General features: G+C 44.1%; 1 protein-coding gene across 2 annotated transcripts in view; it reads right to left on the reverse strand.

Annotated features, from left to right (window-relative positions):
• Nucleotides 1-4,737: 4,737 nt before the first annotated feature.
• SOBP (sine oculis binding protein homolog) overlaps nt 4,738-16,039 on the reverse strand; it is a 115,724-nt gene continuing 104,422 nt past the window's right edge. The window contains exon 7 of one of the 2 annotated variants that reach the window (XM_062572682.1): nt 4,738-4,821. The gene's annotated coding sequence lies outside the window, so the exon portion shown is untranslated. The remainder of the gene's footprint in view (nt 4,822-16,039) is intronic. The other variant, XM_062572683.1, reaches the window with a different exon arrangement.

Consider the following 16,039-nt stretch of genomic DNA (forward strand, 5'->3'; position numbering starts at 1 on the left):
TGTACACAAGGTCTTGAGCCACGCGTTCTCCTGACAGTAGTGCTTAACTTGGCTTAAGAGGCTAAATATCCCCAGGTGCTGGAGAGAAACAGGTGAAGTGACTGAGATACTCACTTGCTCCAGTAGAAAAATAAAGTTAGATACTAGGGAACAGCTTCAAGAAAAGAGGCTGTTGGTGGCCTAAATTACTCAATTTTTGCCTACTGGCTAGGTCAGTTCCTTGCAGTGGTGCAGAAGGCCATGTCCTCGCAGACCTTGGGTGTGAGGATGAGGAATGTCCATGTGCGATGTCCCCTCCTCCTTCACCTCCAAGGGGCTGTGCTCCCAGCCTTGCAGGACACAAATGGCCAGGGGCTGTTGTTCAGCTGGTATGGTCATGCTTCTGAGTATCTATTTTTTTGGCATGTCTTGTATTTTGTGGAAACTATGCCGGGGTGCTCACTGTGGCGTTGCATTCCTTTGCCCTGTGCCACATAAATGACAAGTAAAATGTATGTAAGTCTGCCCGTTTTGAGATACCTGACCAACTGTTACATTCAGTGCGAAGCAGGTGAGCTCAATTTCTTGCTCTCTCATTCTCTTTTTCCTCCCTCTGATGTGTGTGTGTGCATGTGGATAAAGCCTAAATCCAATGTTTCTGTACTTACAGATCCCAAGGATGAAACCAGGTTTGGATGAGAGCAGAAAACAAAGTAATTTAAGGGGCCATTTCTCCTCTGAGTTATACCTCAGTAAATCCAGAGTGATTCCAGTGGAATCAACCTGCACCAGCATAAGCAAGTTTGTTCTGAATTTGAGCACAGCATGTTTGTCATAGTTGTTATTAAATGATGCCTTTACATATTCCAGGCCTATTTTTAAAACAAAGGCAATGAAGTTAGGGCATCCAGTTCTATATATGGACACTCCAAATGGCACTGAAATGCCTCATGCATGTGTTTGGCTGAGTGTTGATTTGGGTGTCCAAATATGGACCTCAGAATGGGATATCTCACTTGGATAAGCATCCTTGCAAATTTGGCGCACAGCACTTATTTGAACAAAGCAAATTTATTTCTATCATTTAGCGGGGAAAAGGCATGAAAGGCTTGCATTTTATGGGACCTTCTTCTTCATGGAATTAGGCTGATCAAATACTGAAGTGTGCAGTAGTCCTTCTGAAAAAAAATAAAGCCCTCAAAACCATCTAAGACAACACAGGAGGTAATTAATGCAGAGTGTTTGCAGCACGCAGACCCCCTTTTATCGCAAGGGCAAAATTCTTGCTGACAGCAAGAAATCAGTGCCAGCAGAAGGGACCTATGCGGCTGGATCACGGCAACCTCCCCCTCTGCCCTGGAGGCGTGAAGGGATGCACGCTGGGCCAGGTGCTTGGAGACTTGAGGCAAAGCCGCCTCTCTGCTCGTGAAGACATGCTCTGCATCCCCAAACTGCACATGTGCAATATTACTGGAGTGATTTCTATTGCATACAGGGACCTTGCAGTGTATGTCCCAGCGCATCTGGATTTTCTTTGTCTGGCTCCTTGACGGTACGTTCTCCAGGAAAGAGGTTGGCTTGACTGCTCTGTCCTAGCGCATAATAAATAATGTCGGCAGTGAGTGAGTGCCGTTTTGCAGCCCTTTGCTGGGCTCCTGTTAATTGCAGGGGACTTCCTTATATCCTTTGTGTAATCCACTCATTTTGTTGGCATTATATAAGGGGTGGATTTGGCCTAAAAAATAAAGCAGGTTTCTTTTGCATAATGTATCATACCATTTGGTCTACATTTTGCTGAAGGTTTATGTGTACTTGGAGATTTCTCTACAGACGTGCAGCTGTAGACATTTTAAAATAGCAAACAATGAACTGATTCTACTGTCCAAATCAGTTGTTCAGATTTCAAATTTTGGGGTAAGTTGTTAAGAGAACATAATGCAGGCAAATTTTCAGGAAAGCTCAGGTAAGCCTGTGATCATTTGAAATGTGTGGAGCCAGCTTCAGCCTAAATCTCTTTCTGTACCTCTGCTGTCCTTATGATTTTTGACAAGCTGATTCCATTTCTGGAAAAAGCAGTTCACGGGAGAGAAAGATTTCTCTAAAGAGTCTGTTGTTTTTCAGAAGAGTGAAAATGTGTGCTAACAATTCTGGACCACTGACAAAAGCAAAATCAATACACACGGCCTTCATTTTACAGCCAAGTTCAGATGAATAAATAGAGATGCAGCAAGCTGTTTACTAGGGAGACAAGCTTTGCTCTACATGCCCTTCCAAGCCGGCACTCGTATGCTGTTTTTGTTTTCCTTACATGATCGGTTAATGAAATCAGTCAAAAAGTTACCGAGCTCACTGGACATTTCAAAACCCTCCGTCGGCAGCGCTGGCGGTGCTGGCCGAGAGCTAGGCAGCGGACGCTGTTGCGCAGCAGAGCTCCGAGCCCCGAACGAGCGAACTCACTGCTATGGCAGAGTTGGAGGGCGTTCGGGAGGAGTTACGTGCTTCGGAGGACCTGGGCTTGATTTCAGGGGGAGAGAAGGCATAGAACAAACACACCCTTACAAAAGGCACGGCCCCCGGGCTCGACGCGCAGGCCCCAAACGCAGCGCGAGCAAACGGCCCTTGCCCCAACCCCCTTGAAGCGAATGAAGCCGCAGCCATTGCAAACGGAGCTCCCCCTCCGAGGATCAGAGCCTAGCTCTGCGCCGCCGTCTGTGGGTTGTCCTCCCCGCACCTCGAACACTGCAGGAGCGGCGAGATGATCAGAAAGGCGAGAAAACGTAAGCAACAGAGATTCAGCCTCCAAGAACACTTACGCATACTTTTCCGAGACTCCAGACTGACTTTTGTTTGATCCGTGACCAGTCAGGTAGAGGAATGAATAACTGCATGCACAAAAAGGAAAAAAATAATAAAACAACAGCACATTTAAGTGCATTTTTTTTCTTGGAGATTTATTTTGTTTTAATAAATCTGACACCAGTCAGGGAGAGAGAAAAGTGTTGTGAGCCCAAAAGGAAAGCAGAGCACACTGAGGGTGCTTTAGATGCTTGCTCTCTAGAAGGTGTTTCATCAATATCTCTTTGAACTCTCTCCCTAGGCTCAGGAGTTGTTGGATTTCCCCTCCCCTTTTTTTTTTGTCTTTTGTTTTTTGTTTTTTTTTAAAAAGCGAGCTTGCTCGCCCGGTGATTTTTCCAAGCTTTCACAGCTCTAATAAATAAGGAGCACCTGTAAAACAGTAGCTTGACTTAAGTGAATCTGTACAAAGGAAAATATAGAAATACAGTATATACATAGTGCTCATAGTGCACCATCGCTACAAGGCTCTGGTTCAGCTGACTTTGATATCCTGCTCCCAACACCACTGAAGCTATCAGAGACACTGCTTCTGCAAACTGCTCCTCACTTCCCAGCAGCAGCCTTATAGAAAAGGTGTACTCTGAACACTTGAGAGTGAACAATTGCTTTATTCGAGTTAGTAAACAGTTACACTGAATCACAAGGTGATCTGAAATTTTGGGGGGATTTTTTTTGTTTTTGATTTTTTTGTGTTTTTTTGTGTTTTTTTTTTTTTTTTTTTTGTTTTTTGTTTTTTGTATTTGTCAGAATGGGATACTCCACGACTCTCTTACCAATTCAGTGCCAGTATAACATGCTCTAGTGTACTTTTGGACTCTTGGCTACAACTGTACAAGTGCACACAAGTAAATTCTACCCTGTTATCCTCCACCCACTGATTGAGGATCGAATTGCACATTTCTCTTAACCATGACAGGAGAAAGCAAACAGTGAAACAGAATCATGGGGGATCTTTCTCACTTTACCCTTGTTTTCATTGGTTTGTCCATACCATTCCAATTATCATGAAAGGGCTATGCATATGGAGAGATTGTCTCACTGCCTTCCTGGATCACTGAAAACCATCAGGGTTGAAATTTCATCCAAGTCTTTCGTGACGCCCAGCAAATATTCCCCTCAGATTATTTTACACCTTGAGGGAATTTTGGTCTTTAGTTCAACACTCTTGCTCTGTTCCCAAATGGGGCGCTATTTAGGGGAATTTAAAGAGAAAGCTGAGAAGAATAAACATTTACTGAGTTCTCTTGGCATTCAGTCTCTGAAAAACCACAGTATAAACTATTCATGCTGCTTCTTACATCTGTCAAATCAAAAATTAAAAGCCATAAAAGTGTAACACTGAAAATATGGCATTAGAAAGGATAAAGGTGGCCTTTGTAAAAATAACAAGGAAAGTATATTAGCCAATAAAATATTCTAACTCTTCATTTAAAAGTGCATCATGGGTAGGACAGAGATGACTCTGAAGCGTTGCTACTCCAGTATTACCCCTTTCCCCCATCAAAACTTGAATAGGTCCAAAACCATACAATGCAAATCACGATTCTTAGTGTAGCAGCAAAACCACAGCAGTTTTTCGAAAAAAAAAAAAAAAAAAAAATCCGTATCATTGTCCAGTCTCAAATATATGAACTTTGAAGTCAGAGAGGGGAAAGTACCTATGTTGGTCCATGTGGTTTTTGAAACCAGGGTGACGAATCCCCCCCAGTAAGAAACCAAGAGGAAAAAGTGTTCCTTGGAGGAGAAGAGGGGGTGGCAACAGGAATGCTGAGCACACTGCGGGGGTCCGTGCTGTGCTGTCTTCTGGGTTGAAGGCACCCGTGGGACTGAGGCTTCCTCGGAGGGACTTCATGGTGGGAAGCAGTTTGATTTGATCGACTTTGAGCTGGAGGGGGTGGTGAGTGGCCCAGCTGGTGTCAGTCGGTGAAGTGACGTGGTTTGCTCTGCTCCCGTTCTCCATGCAAGGTACCCTGTCAGCGCGTGTTCCTGTGAAGCAGACAAGAAGAGCAGATCAGAGGCAGCAGGAGGTAGCTCACTGCAGGTGACATGGGCATGGGCACGAGCCCAGAAAGCACAGGCATCTGGGCATGGACATGACCCTGCTGCTTCAGCCTTGACCGGACCTCTCGCTGCAAAGGACCACCAGCAAATTATGCCTCCTTTGCAGCAAGGCGGCTGGAAAGTAAGGAGGAGGAATTTCTGTGACAGAAAGCTGGAAATCGATATAATAATAGTTCATTCTCTGCATTTTATAGAGCGCCTTTCATCCTATAAGATCACAGGTGAATAATGATACTTTGCAATCATACAGTACCCTTCATCCCTTGATCTCAGCGTGTGTTGCAGAGCTGGGATGTACCATTATCTCCACTTCACAGGTGGAAAAATGGAGTGAGAGAAGGAGAGGCATCCAGGCCAGGATCCCACAGCACCTGGGATGGTGAGAGGATGGGAGCAGCACGCATGTCTCATGACTCATAGTTGCTTGCTTTTGCTATTAGAGCTGGATGCCTCTGAGAAAGCCAGATTTCCTCCAGCTCTTTAAAGGCAGTTGAAAATAGCATTTAGAATATTAAAACTGCAGTTTATTCCAATACTCTATATGTTTATAAAGCTGTCTGTAGTGCAGTCCAAGTGGCAGGGAGTGAGTGGATTAAGATTTCATTTAGTTCCCCTAAATAACACACAGGGCTTCCCTTCTCCCTTCTTCCCCTTGTTTTGACTGAAACACTGAGCTGTCTGTTGAGGACCGCTCCCAGCATCACTACCGTCAGTATTCACATTCAAACTGGTTGTTCATCTTGTGTGCATGCTGTATAGTCATTTAAGATAATTGTGCGATTTTGCTCCCAGAACAGTAAAGGTTTCTAGAGTCATCATGAGTATCAGAAAAGTGCTTGGAAAACTTCCCCCCACCCCCACAGCCTGGCCTCCACCCTTACTTGGAGAAGAGGGTATGTCTGCACCTCACATCCCAGGGCACAACAGAGCCACCACGCTGGACAGACTAGATGGCATCTCAGGCAGAACAGAGCCACATCAGTAGAATGGCTAGACAGGGCTAATTCATCTCACGGAGAAACTGGGAACTATACCTGGAGAGAGCTCACTCTCACACAAATATGGATCCTCCAGTAACACAGCTAACTCTGTTCAGCTATGTCCTGTGTGTGCCATGCATACAAACTGAAGATACCCCTCTACGGCCTTTCCCCAAATCCTTAGTCATGCAGATAAGTGAGGTATACTCAATATCAGCATATCCAGGCTGCAGCGAGGGAGGTCAGGACTGAGCTCCTCAACCCTCAGCCCTCTCCTGGGATGGCCTGCAGCTGGCCTCCTCCCACTTATGCCATCAGGACAGCAGCTGCAGTGCTGGGGAGACTCAAAACTAGCAAAGCACAGTGACTGACACTGCTTAGTCTGACAAACAGATATTGAATGAAGGCATCTGAGGACCAAAACTGAACAGAGTACTACTCTCACTGAGGTAGAATGCTACTGAGATCTGATTCTTTCCATGGTAAACGCTCACACTTCCTTGGACAAGGTGTAAGAAGAGAACAAAACCGTTCACTGCTAGAGCAGATCACAGAATTAGGCAGAGTTTAATTCATGACCCCTTGTATTATCTAGGGGCTACTGGGTGATACACCACGGTCTCATTTGCTCCCGCTTTCCTTGTCTCTTGATCATGTAGCTTGCCAGCAGGGACTGTCCTGTGTCTCTAAGCAGCATGCATTGGATGTTGACTCCTGAGGTGGAGTCCATTGTCCCCAAACGTCACAGACTGAAATTCCAAAGCACAGTATTAGCCTTCATTTTGGCCACATTTGGGTCATGCCTTCCTTCTGAGCCTGCTCCATGATCTTCCCTTTACACTGACTCCCCTCTGACCCCTCTCATTGCTGTGCTCATAATCCCCTGCCAAACTTCCACTCTTCTCCAAGCAGAGAGTGAAGGCACATTTAATATGTTGACCAGCATGAACTCCTAGAGCAAGAATGCTGAAGCTGCTGATGTGCTAGAAGATGCCTAGTTCATCTAGGACGTGCATGGCCCTACAGTAAAGACATAGCAATTATTTTCTCAGGGAAGCTACACCAAAGATAAACCAGCAGAGTGCAACTAAAGTCAGCATGGGGGCAAGCTCAGCCCTGGAAACACTCTGGAGTCATCTGTTACTTGTAGTCGTTCTGCAATTTATTTATTTATTTATTTATTTATTAATCTTAAAGCGGTTCAGACTTCCTCATTAGAAGCTTCCCCTTTGAATACTTAATACTTTATCTTTCCATAAACTAACTGAAGGGATGCATCATTGCAAGAGTCGGGGAGGCCTTTTGTATGAACAAAATAATAACTTGGCTCCTTATTATACACCAACCCTTTCCGGACAAACTTCCCTTGATTTCTAAGGTGGCATTTTCCTCCTCCTCTGGTCCTGCAAGCTACAGCTCTTTCTTAACTTTGTGTCAAATATGCAACTCTAGCTCTTCCACCTACTGAAAAGAGAGCTGCAATCTGAGCAGACATTGTGACTTCAAGGAATTAAATGGGGAAAAGGCTTGGGATTTGTCCTGCTTGTATGTCGAGGCAGAAGAAGTGCTGGGGACAGCTTAGTCAGCCCCTGACCCTGTGACTGCATGGTGGTGGGGAGGCACTAGAGGCTGTGCTTGCAATCATATCGAGTCACTTTGTAATTGGGGAAGGACTTTGAGGGAGAAACATGAACTGGAAAGTAGAAGGACTGCTATGTACTGACCCCTGCTTCCCTGTATCTATTCCTAGAAAAGTCTTCAGGGAATTTGCACCTGAAATTCATATCTACATTCGGCCCCTTGCTGGCGCATTTAATACCATCTTTCACTAAACTTTTTCAATATACTTTAAATTGAACCCTGAAACTAGCTACTGAGGTTAGAAACAGGGAGGTATGTTACCAATGCCCTTGTTATGTAGCAAGAAAATGTAGGAAATACAGTTCCAGGCTCTCCTTTGTGCTCCTGCATGTCACAGATGAAATGCACTTCTTAAAAAGTGTGAGCAAGGGGATCACTGCTATGGAAGTGACCCAGAGAGCTACCAACAAGATGTAGCCTCAATGCTCCTAGATTTACCAGGCTGCTGGTGATATTGAAGAGACATGAGATAGAAATCCAACCCCCTACTGTACTCAAAATCTGTGGGCAATCTTTCAAATTTGGCTATTTAGGGTCTGCTCTTCACTGAATTTGTTCCTGCAGCCAGGCACTGCAGTAGAGAGACAGCACAAGGCAAAAGTAAAAGGTGTCTCTTTGCCTCATTATGCATTTCCATAAAGACCATGCCAAATAAAACTGGAGTCCCCAAAATGGGAGTGGTATTGGTCTGGGTAAGATTGCAGCTCTTCTTCGAACTTGTGGAAACAGGATTCCCTAAGTTTAGCAGTGAGCAGCCACATACTTGGCTGAGTGGCCTGGGCCTGCTGTAAATCCTCTCCTGCATCATAAAGCAGCAACGTAACTTTGCTGTTTGACTTGTTCTACGCATACACAGGGGACAGGGCACATCCTCTCCCCCTCAGGTTTACATTTTCCTAGGAGAAACCACTGCCACTAGGATAGCAGCATTTCAAACATTTTCAAATTTCCATTTCTCCACGTCACTGTTACCGTTCAGCCTTTTGTGAAGGCAACTCCACATCAAATCGCACTGCTTTCTCCTTACCTTGCCTTGTGTTTCTGAGAGAAGAGCGGCGGTGCAAGCATTCACCAGGACTCACTAACTCCAGCCTTGGGAAACTCCTTCCCAGGAGGCAAGCAGCCCAGCAGACCTGGAGTTAGGTTCTCTGAAACACCTTGGAAGAGCCTCTTGTCCACCAACCGTACCAGGAGTCAGAGGTGATCACTCTCAGTAAGCTAAGTTGAACATTTAGGTTCAGGTCCCCAGGTTTCAGCATCAGTGTTGCTCTCAGGCTTCTTTACTGGTGTCATCCTTCCCCAGCTATACCACTTTCTGTAGTAGCAGTCTCCCCAGAACTACTCGATATTTTTTCATATAATTTTACATCCTTTCAAAGTCTTCCCTCATGTTTTAATTCTCTATAGAACAAACGCTCAATGCGTTCACGAAACTCACCTTCATTTTCAATCTGAACTGAAGACAAAATCAGTGTCAGCTAGTTCCTTCTGTCCAGCTCCGGACAGAGACAGGGGGTCTCTGCTTTGCCCTTTGAGGCATTTTGAGATACATGCTCAAGTCTTGCAGAGCGGAAAATGCCATCGCAACCCCAGACTTCTAACCTCAGCTGTATCATGTGCCCGTAACCATTCAGCACACCACAGAGCCTGCCTAGGCCAGATCCTGTCCTGATTTACCCCGGAGTGATCGAATATATCTCCACAACGGGGAGATACCAGACTGCTCTGCATCAAGTGCAGCACTGGCATATTTGGCAGAACTGTAAGAGCTTTGCTTTGCCCCCCACAATGCCTCATATACAGAGCAGGCAGAAGACAGGATTTTTCATTAAACAACAGGGGTCAAGTTTTCAATTAATTCTCCCATTCTGCTCTGGGATAAAGCTGAAGCTTTTCAAGATTCTTTTTGTAAAAGCAAACAAACAAAAAACAAAACAGGAGGTAAACCAAATGTAGACAGTTTCTCCTCTCCTTCCCCTGAAAATAGGCAACCATTGGGATGTGATAAGCTTTCATTAAGTCTCTGATTTTGTCTGATTCAAAATAGAAACTTTAGCTTGAAATTTTTGCAACCTCCTGTGAGTCCAAAACACGAGGCTTTCAGCTATTCCAAGGGGCTTCTCAATTTTCTTATCAGAGCTGATCTCTCCAGTTAATCTAGTTAAATAGCTAGAAGAAGGCATATTAACTCAGAGTGCCAGTGAACCGGCAGAGTAGCTGCGAGGCTAGCTCAGATTGAAAGTCCTACCTCTGAACCTGTAGAAGACTCAGTGGTAATCGTGAATGCCGTACTTCCCCTGTGTTCTTCTTGACATGAATGAGAAAGCAGAAGGGTTATGCATGGACCTTACATTTTCATCAGAAATTCTGCTGTAGACCAAAAAATAACAATAATCTTCCTTTCTTTACTGAAAACTTTTTAGTGAAAGGTTTCAGCACCCAGCATCAACATTTTCTGACTAAAATCCCCTCCATTCGAAGCTGACCAGGTTTTTAGGCCAAATGTGGCTGCAGCCGAGCCTGGACAAAGGGGGCTGAAGAGCTTTTCTAAACACTTCAGCAGAAAGGAGCAGAAGCAGGGAGGAAGGGACCATGATGGCTGTAGAGGTCCCCTGGCCCAGGACCCACCTGGCCTACCCTCAGGCTGGCTATTCCTGTCAAGCTGTGTGTTGCTCCAGGCCTATCAGGTGTACAAGAAACCGAAGTTTGGAGTTATATGCAGATATGGCAATCACCAGCTTCTTTTGATGGAAGAAAAGGCAGAAAACCAGGTCAAGGCATGGTAGGGGCTGAAATTGGGCCCACTTCTCAGCTACTCTGCCTCAACTATGTGTGAAGATGGGCATTTCCATTGAAAGATGCTGTCCTAGGGTAGGCATCAGCAATTTTCCTTTCCCCAGCTTGAGACTGAACGTGCTTGTAGGGACCCAACAGGAGTGGGGTGATACTGTGTTGCCAGCGAAGAAGCTGCCACGGTTGAGCTGGTGAGCAGCATCTTGCCCCTGGGGGAGGCAGAGGTGCTCAGCTCTGGGTCCCAGCGGCATCTGGAGCTGAGCCTGGGCAGCAGAGGACACGGTCCCTCTCGCGGCAGGCCCTGGGGATCACCTCAGGGAGGGAGAGCTCATCTTCCCATGGAGTTGGGCCTCCCCACCTTCAGGGCGGCAGCTGGGATCACATTGCTCCCTATCCAGCCCTGCGGCTCCCAGGACCTTTCCCAAAGCCTCCATGGGTGCCACTTCCAGTGCTGCTGTCCTAAATGCCAGGTCAGACTATCATGCCAAAGTAGGAAGCTGATTTTACACTAGTCCAACATCATGGAATCCCCATGAGTCTCACAGCCACATTAAGGTTTGTTTCAACCCAAACAGGAGCAGACACAAGCTTTGCAAATTTAGCCAGCTTTGAGGCTCAAGAGCATGGAGAGGGGCTCAGGTGGCCAAAACATCAGGCAGATTAGACTATTTGTGGAAGGAAGAGGAAAAATCAACCCAGGAGCAAGTGGGTTAGATCTAGAACATACCAGAGGTGCAGTGCTAGGTGCTGTAGGTATCTCTGCCTCAGCTCCAGTGCTGTCAATCACTAAGCGAACTGCACTGACACCAGTCACTATTACAGATTTTTCCCCATACACACCCCAGCCCCCTTGAGAAAACAGAAACAGTATTTTTACCATGAAGAGAACTGGTTCAGTAATTGCAAATAGTACAGAATTGGCATTGCAACTGAACTCAGAAAGTCAGGTTCAGAATTCAAATTTTTAGTGACCTCATCATGTATCTTTTCTTTTATAACTAGCATTCAAGCATCTCTCGGTTAGAGATGTTTGTTTCAATTCCTGTGGGAAAGGGGTTTTCCTCCTCCTTTGGATAAGAAACTTAAAAGTGGCAGCACAAGTGGTTCATGAAAGCTTATAAATATTTGAAGCATAAGCATGCACCAGATCATAATGATACAGAGTTTTACATTTAACCACATGAGCTACAAATAAATAGCTGAAAATTGCTCTAAACATAGTTTAAAATATCAGTAGGCTGATGATGGGATGCAGATCTTTCCAGAGAGGTCAGAACTTGATAGTTGTTTCATGCTGCACCACTCAATCTCTACAACCTTTTTCTGGTTTTTTGGAAATGTGTACTTCCATAGGAGATTATATTACACAGCCTAAAAATCCAAAACAAGGACTGGAAGATGAAATGTAGCCGAGGGGGAGGTGGTTGTTCTTAAAACAAATGCAGTTCAGCTTTTTTGCGTCTACATAATTTGTTATTGTAGATTGGCTCAAATTTAAGACAGTAATGTTTCAGAAACACTTGGAAAAGTAAGCCAGCTGCAGGGAGGATATCGTTACAAATTGAGACACATGTTGTACAGGAATACCATTCTTTTCAAATACCAAAATCATGTCTGGGGAAGCAAAGCCATACAAATGAGTCAGAGACAGGACCTCGTTCTGCAGTGCACCAAGTGCTTTCGGCTCTCATTAGAGGCACTGGTAGTTGAAGGTGCACAGCACTTCGCAGGACCTAGCCCAGCTATTTAACAGCTGTATTTTTCAGGGTATATGCAAATGTTGAATAGTTGAGGGTGCCATAAAATGTCAGAGTTTACCTTGATTCCCTTCTTTCCTGAGATGATCACATGCACTTCCAAACACAACCTCTAGTCACATGAGTGAAATGCAGTTTGTTATCAAAAACATAACGATGAGTAGGCCTGAGCTGGGAGGCCTTGACTGATGGAGGCACTCAGGAATGTGCTTAACTTGCCTGTTTTGCTGTGTGGGACCTAAAAATAGGCAGGGAGAGCCTCAGCTGGTAATCTGGAAATAAAAAAATATTTCAGAAAGTCTTGTTTGCCATAGTGAGATTTCTTCCTGATTTCTGGCTCAGATGGCTTTGCTTCTACTTTGCTTGATTTTCCTGTACCTTTTTTTTTTAATAGGAATGTAATTTTTTTCTTAAAACCTATTGCTCACTGCTTGATTATGTCCACCTCTTTCACAGCAATAGTCCCCAAAAGTGTTCTACTCCTTTCTGACCCACCTTCAGGATTTGTTCCTAATACTTAGAAATAGTTTAAAACTCCTCACAGTTCTTCTGAGTTCATAGTTCAGCACTGAAGTTGGCCATGGCTGTTTGAGGGTCAAGCTTCACAAAGGCAGGTGCTTACCTCCTTATCTGATTTCAGTGGCAATGAGACACATACTGGCCACAATCTCATCAATCTCATCATCTGAATGTAAAGGCAATCATTGTCTCTGATGATGTTTTCACAAGGTGTCCATCTGGTTTATTGTGATCTTTGTTGTAATAGTCTCTGTATTTAATCGTGAGCTTTTTTTTTCCCACAAACTTTGCCTGCAACATTGATGTTGGTACCTCAATAGCACAAGAAAAAAAATGACATGATGAAGAGCTAGAATCTCCTTCTACGCCCATTTTACACTTAACACTTTTGATTGTAGCTGAATCTGCTTTACGCTGACTTAAATGAGAAGAGCATAGGCCTTGTATGCCTGAAAGTGCAGGAGTCAGACTCTAAAGCCTCATAAACCGTTTTGAGTAGCCCTGTTGTTTCAGTATGAAGGTGGGTTGTAGCAACCTAAGGAATGTCACAGATAAGATATTTACTTCAAATAATTTTCTTTCCACAAGATAATTAAGTTAGTAAGGGCCAGTAAGTGCCAAAGGAATCTCTGAAGTTGGTGGTCCCAGACCTTGACAGGTACTAGTTGATCTACAGTCTCCAGGAGCCAAAGCTGCTGCAAATCTCTGAGTGTGTGCCAATGAAGCTATCGCCTTTTTTTTTTTTTTTTTTTTTTTTTTTTTTTTTTTTTTTTTTTGCTAGCTGAGGCTCTGGCCCTGTATTTTGCTTGCAAAGAGCCCTCAATGCTTTCCACTTTCACAAATCAAACCAGGTATAGCTATTTTTAAATGGGTTCAGGAACCAAATTTCACATTTGAAACGTATGCCCTGGAAGGTTTTATGAAAAAGTAGAAAGATCCTATCAGAAATTAGCACTTGTTCTTTTGACTTCAAAGTATATATAGTCATCTACAGCACTGTACCACAGGCCTGCTATTTACTGCCATTGAGGTGGAAGTCAGTGCTCCCACACCCTGGCAGCAAGATGCAGGAGCTGAAAGCTAGTCTGGAAGTATGTCATTTTATACTTCATCATTTTGAGAACTATTTTTTTTTCTGGGAAAACCTTTTTCTAATTTAATATATCTGAGAAGCTACCCAGGCAATTTTGAAATGTAAGATCACACTGTTAGTGCCAGGCAGATCTCAAGGGCAAAGCTTCAGTTCCAAGCAAATGTGTTTAAGGCTTTGTGGTGTTAACAGTCTCTCCTCTCTCCTGGAGAATAAATGGAAAATTTCTGTAGGCTCATAAGAAGCCAGGTGAAGGAAAACTTCTAGACTAGGAGTGTAGGTGTTAAGTGCATGCGTCCAATTACTCTGCTGATTTAAATTAACTTAGCATCAGTGGAACTATATCCAATTAAAATTAGCTAAAGCTCTGGCCCATAGTACTGCATCAGCAAAGAAAACTAGCATAATATGGGTAAGTACACCTGTAGAGTCATGTTCTGTCCTGATCAGAGCAATGAGGGCAGGGTAAGATGCTAGTAGATAGATGCTACAGCGACACAGGAGCTATAAAAACTCTTAAGGCAGAAAGGAAGGTTAATAGCTATGCCCGTTGCCACAGGAATCCTGACCAGAGCAGGAAATCTTGTCTCGGACTGTTATGGGCTGGGGAGTTCACAGTGGGATATATATTACTTCTGCTCTGAACTGGAGTGTTCTGCACATTGTATATTTTTACGACTACAATGTATGGACTAGACGGCTGGAGGTTGGGGCTTGTAGCTCAGCAGATGCTGACCCCAGGACATATGGGTTGGCTCAGTAGGTGGCCATATTCCTACTATTTCCACACTTCTGGGAGAATTCTGCTTACATAGGCAAAAAACCTTCCTTTTCTTATCCCTCTCCCCTCAACATAGGATTCATCAACATACACACATTCAAGCACACAAACACACATGCACACACAGAAGCTAGTTGTCAGTTTAGCATGTACTATTTAATTTGCTAATTCACTTTACTAGAACTATTATGTCAAAGCCAAGTGGCCCTTAGCATTTTGACTTACTTGCCTTAAAAAAACTTGACAGCAGAACCTGAGGGTTATGACTGAGCCTGCCTGGATGTAGAGCATGCAGTTAGGCAATACTAACACAGCTAATTTTAGAAAATTCACATTGCTCAAACTTGAAACAATTACATTCAAGAAAATATTCTTCTTTTTAGCTTCATTCCTTTATCATACTGGGGCTTTGGCCCTGAGACATCTTTTGCTGGTTGTTTGAATTGCATTGATCTATAACAGCTTGACAGTCCACATCCTGATGGAGAGACTAAACTTTAACATAAAGGATTATGTTGCTGATTAGCACTTCCAATAATCAAGTAATTGGTACATTAAATAATCCTGAGTTTGGCTACTTGCCCAAAAAGGTCATGCTTGCATTGATTTCTTTTTAGAGAGTCCATGTTGCTGTTCCATTAATTCAATCTGCCTGTCCAGAACTCTAGCGTAAAAATATTTGGCTAATTTCGTTCATTTCATACAATTTGATGGGAAATAAAATCCAGGAAAAGTTGCACATTTCAGCACTACGTTCAGATTTTCCAATTAGAGGAGGTTGGGAGCAAGAGAGAAAAAGACAATTCCCTGGACGTTTTTTGCTCCCAGGTTAGTGTGGTCAGTGCAATATAAAACTCCAGTGGTCCACGTCAACAAAATCTTTAGTGCAAATCCTACCCTTTTTGTATTTTATTCCTTCTGGGGAACAAGATATTCTCAAAGGCTGTCAGTGTGCAGTAAGAGATCCTCCTCACAGCCATAATGCTGAAGGAGCGGGGCGTTATCTTCTCCAGCCTTCCCATGAATGGGGCAGGAGGAACTTGTGGCTATGGTGGAGGTCAGGGCTGTGGTTTAAGAGGCTGCGCTGATGCTCTGTCTCCACACTTGTCCCCACTGTATAGACACATATCGACTCTAAGTGCTGGGAAGCCTTCACGGATAAACTTCTTGAGGGCCAGAAAAATAAGCAGCACCCTCCGACTGGCTATTAGTAGCACTCGCAAAAGGAGGCTGTGCATGAAACCAAAGAATCCTCACCTCAAATCAATCATCAGAACTGCATAAATCAGATATGCGTGCCTTGCGAGTCTCAAAACCCACCAGCATTTCACTGTGGTACCCACTGGAATGAGATGGTTATCACACTGTTTATTTCTGCAGAGCATTTTGGGTATCCCCTTTCCCTGGAAATACACAAAGATCCTGGTCTCACATATCTTTTGTACAGAGGCTACTTCTTCTTGTGGAGAAAAGAAGGGACAAACACAGAATGAGTAATAGCCATTGCTTATGCTCTTACACAAACTCCCAGGGCACAGCAGACACCTAGGCAGGGCTTTGTCTCTCTTAACTTTCAGTGTCT

This window comes from Rhea pennata, chromosome 3 (assembly GCF_028389875.1).
Source record: "Rhea pennata isolate bPtePen1 chromosome 3, bPtePen1.pri, whole genome shotgun sequence".
NCBI classification, from domain to species: domain Eukaryota; kingdom Metazoa; phylum Chordata; class Aves; order Rheiformes; family Rheidae; genus Rhea; species Rhea pennata.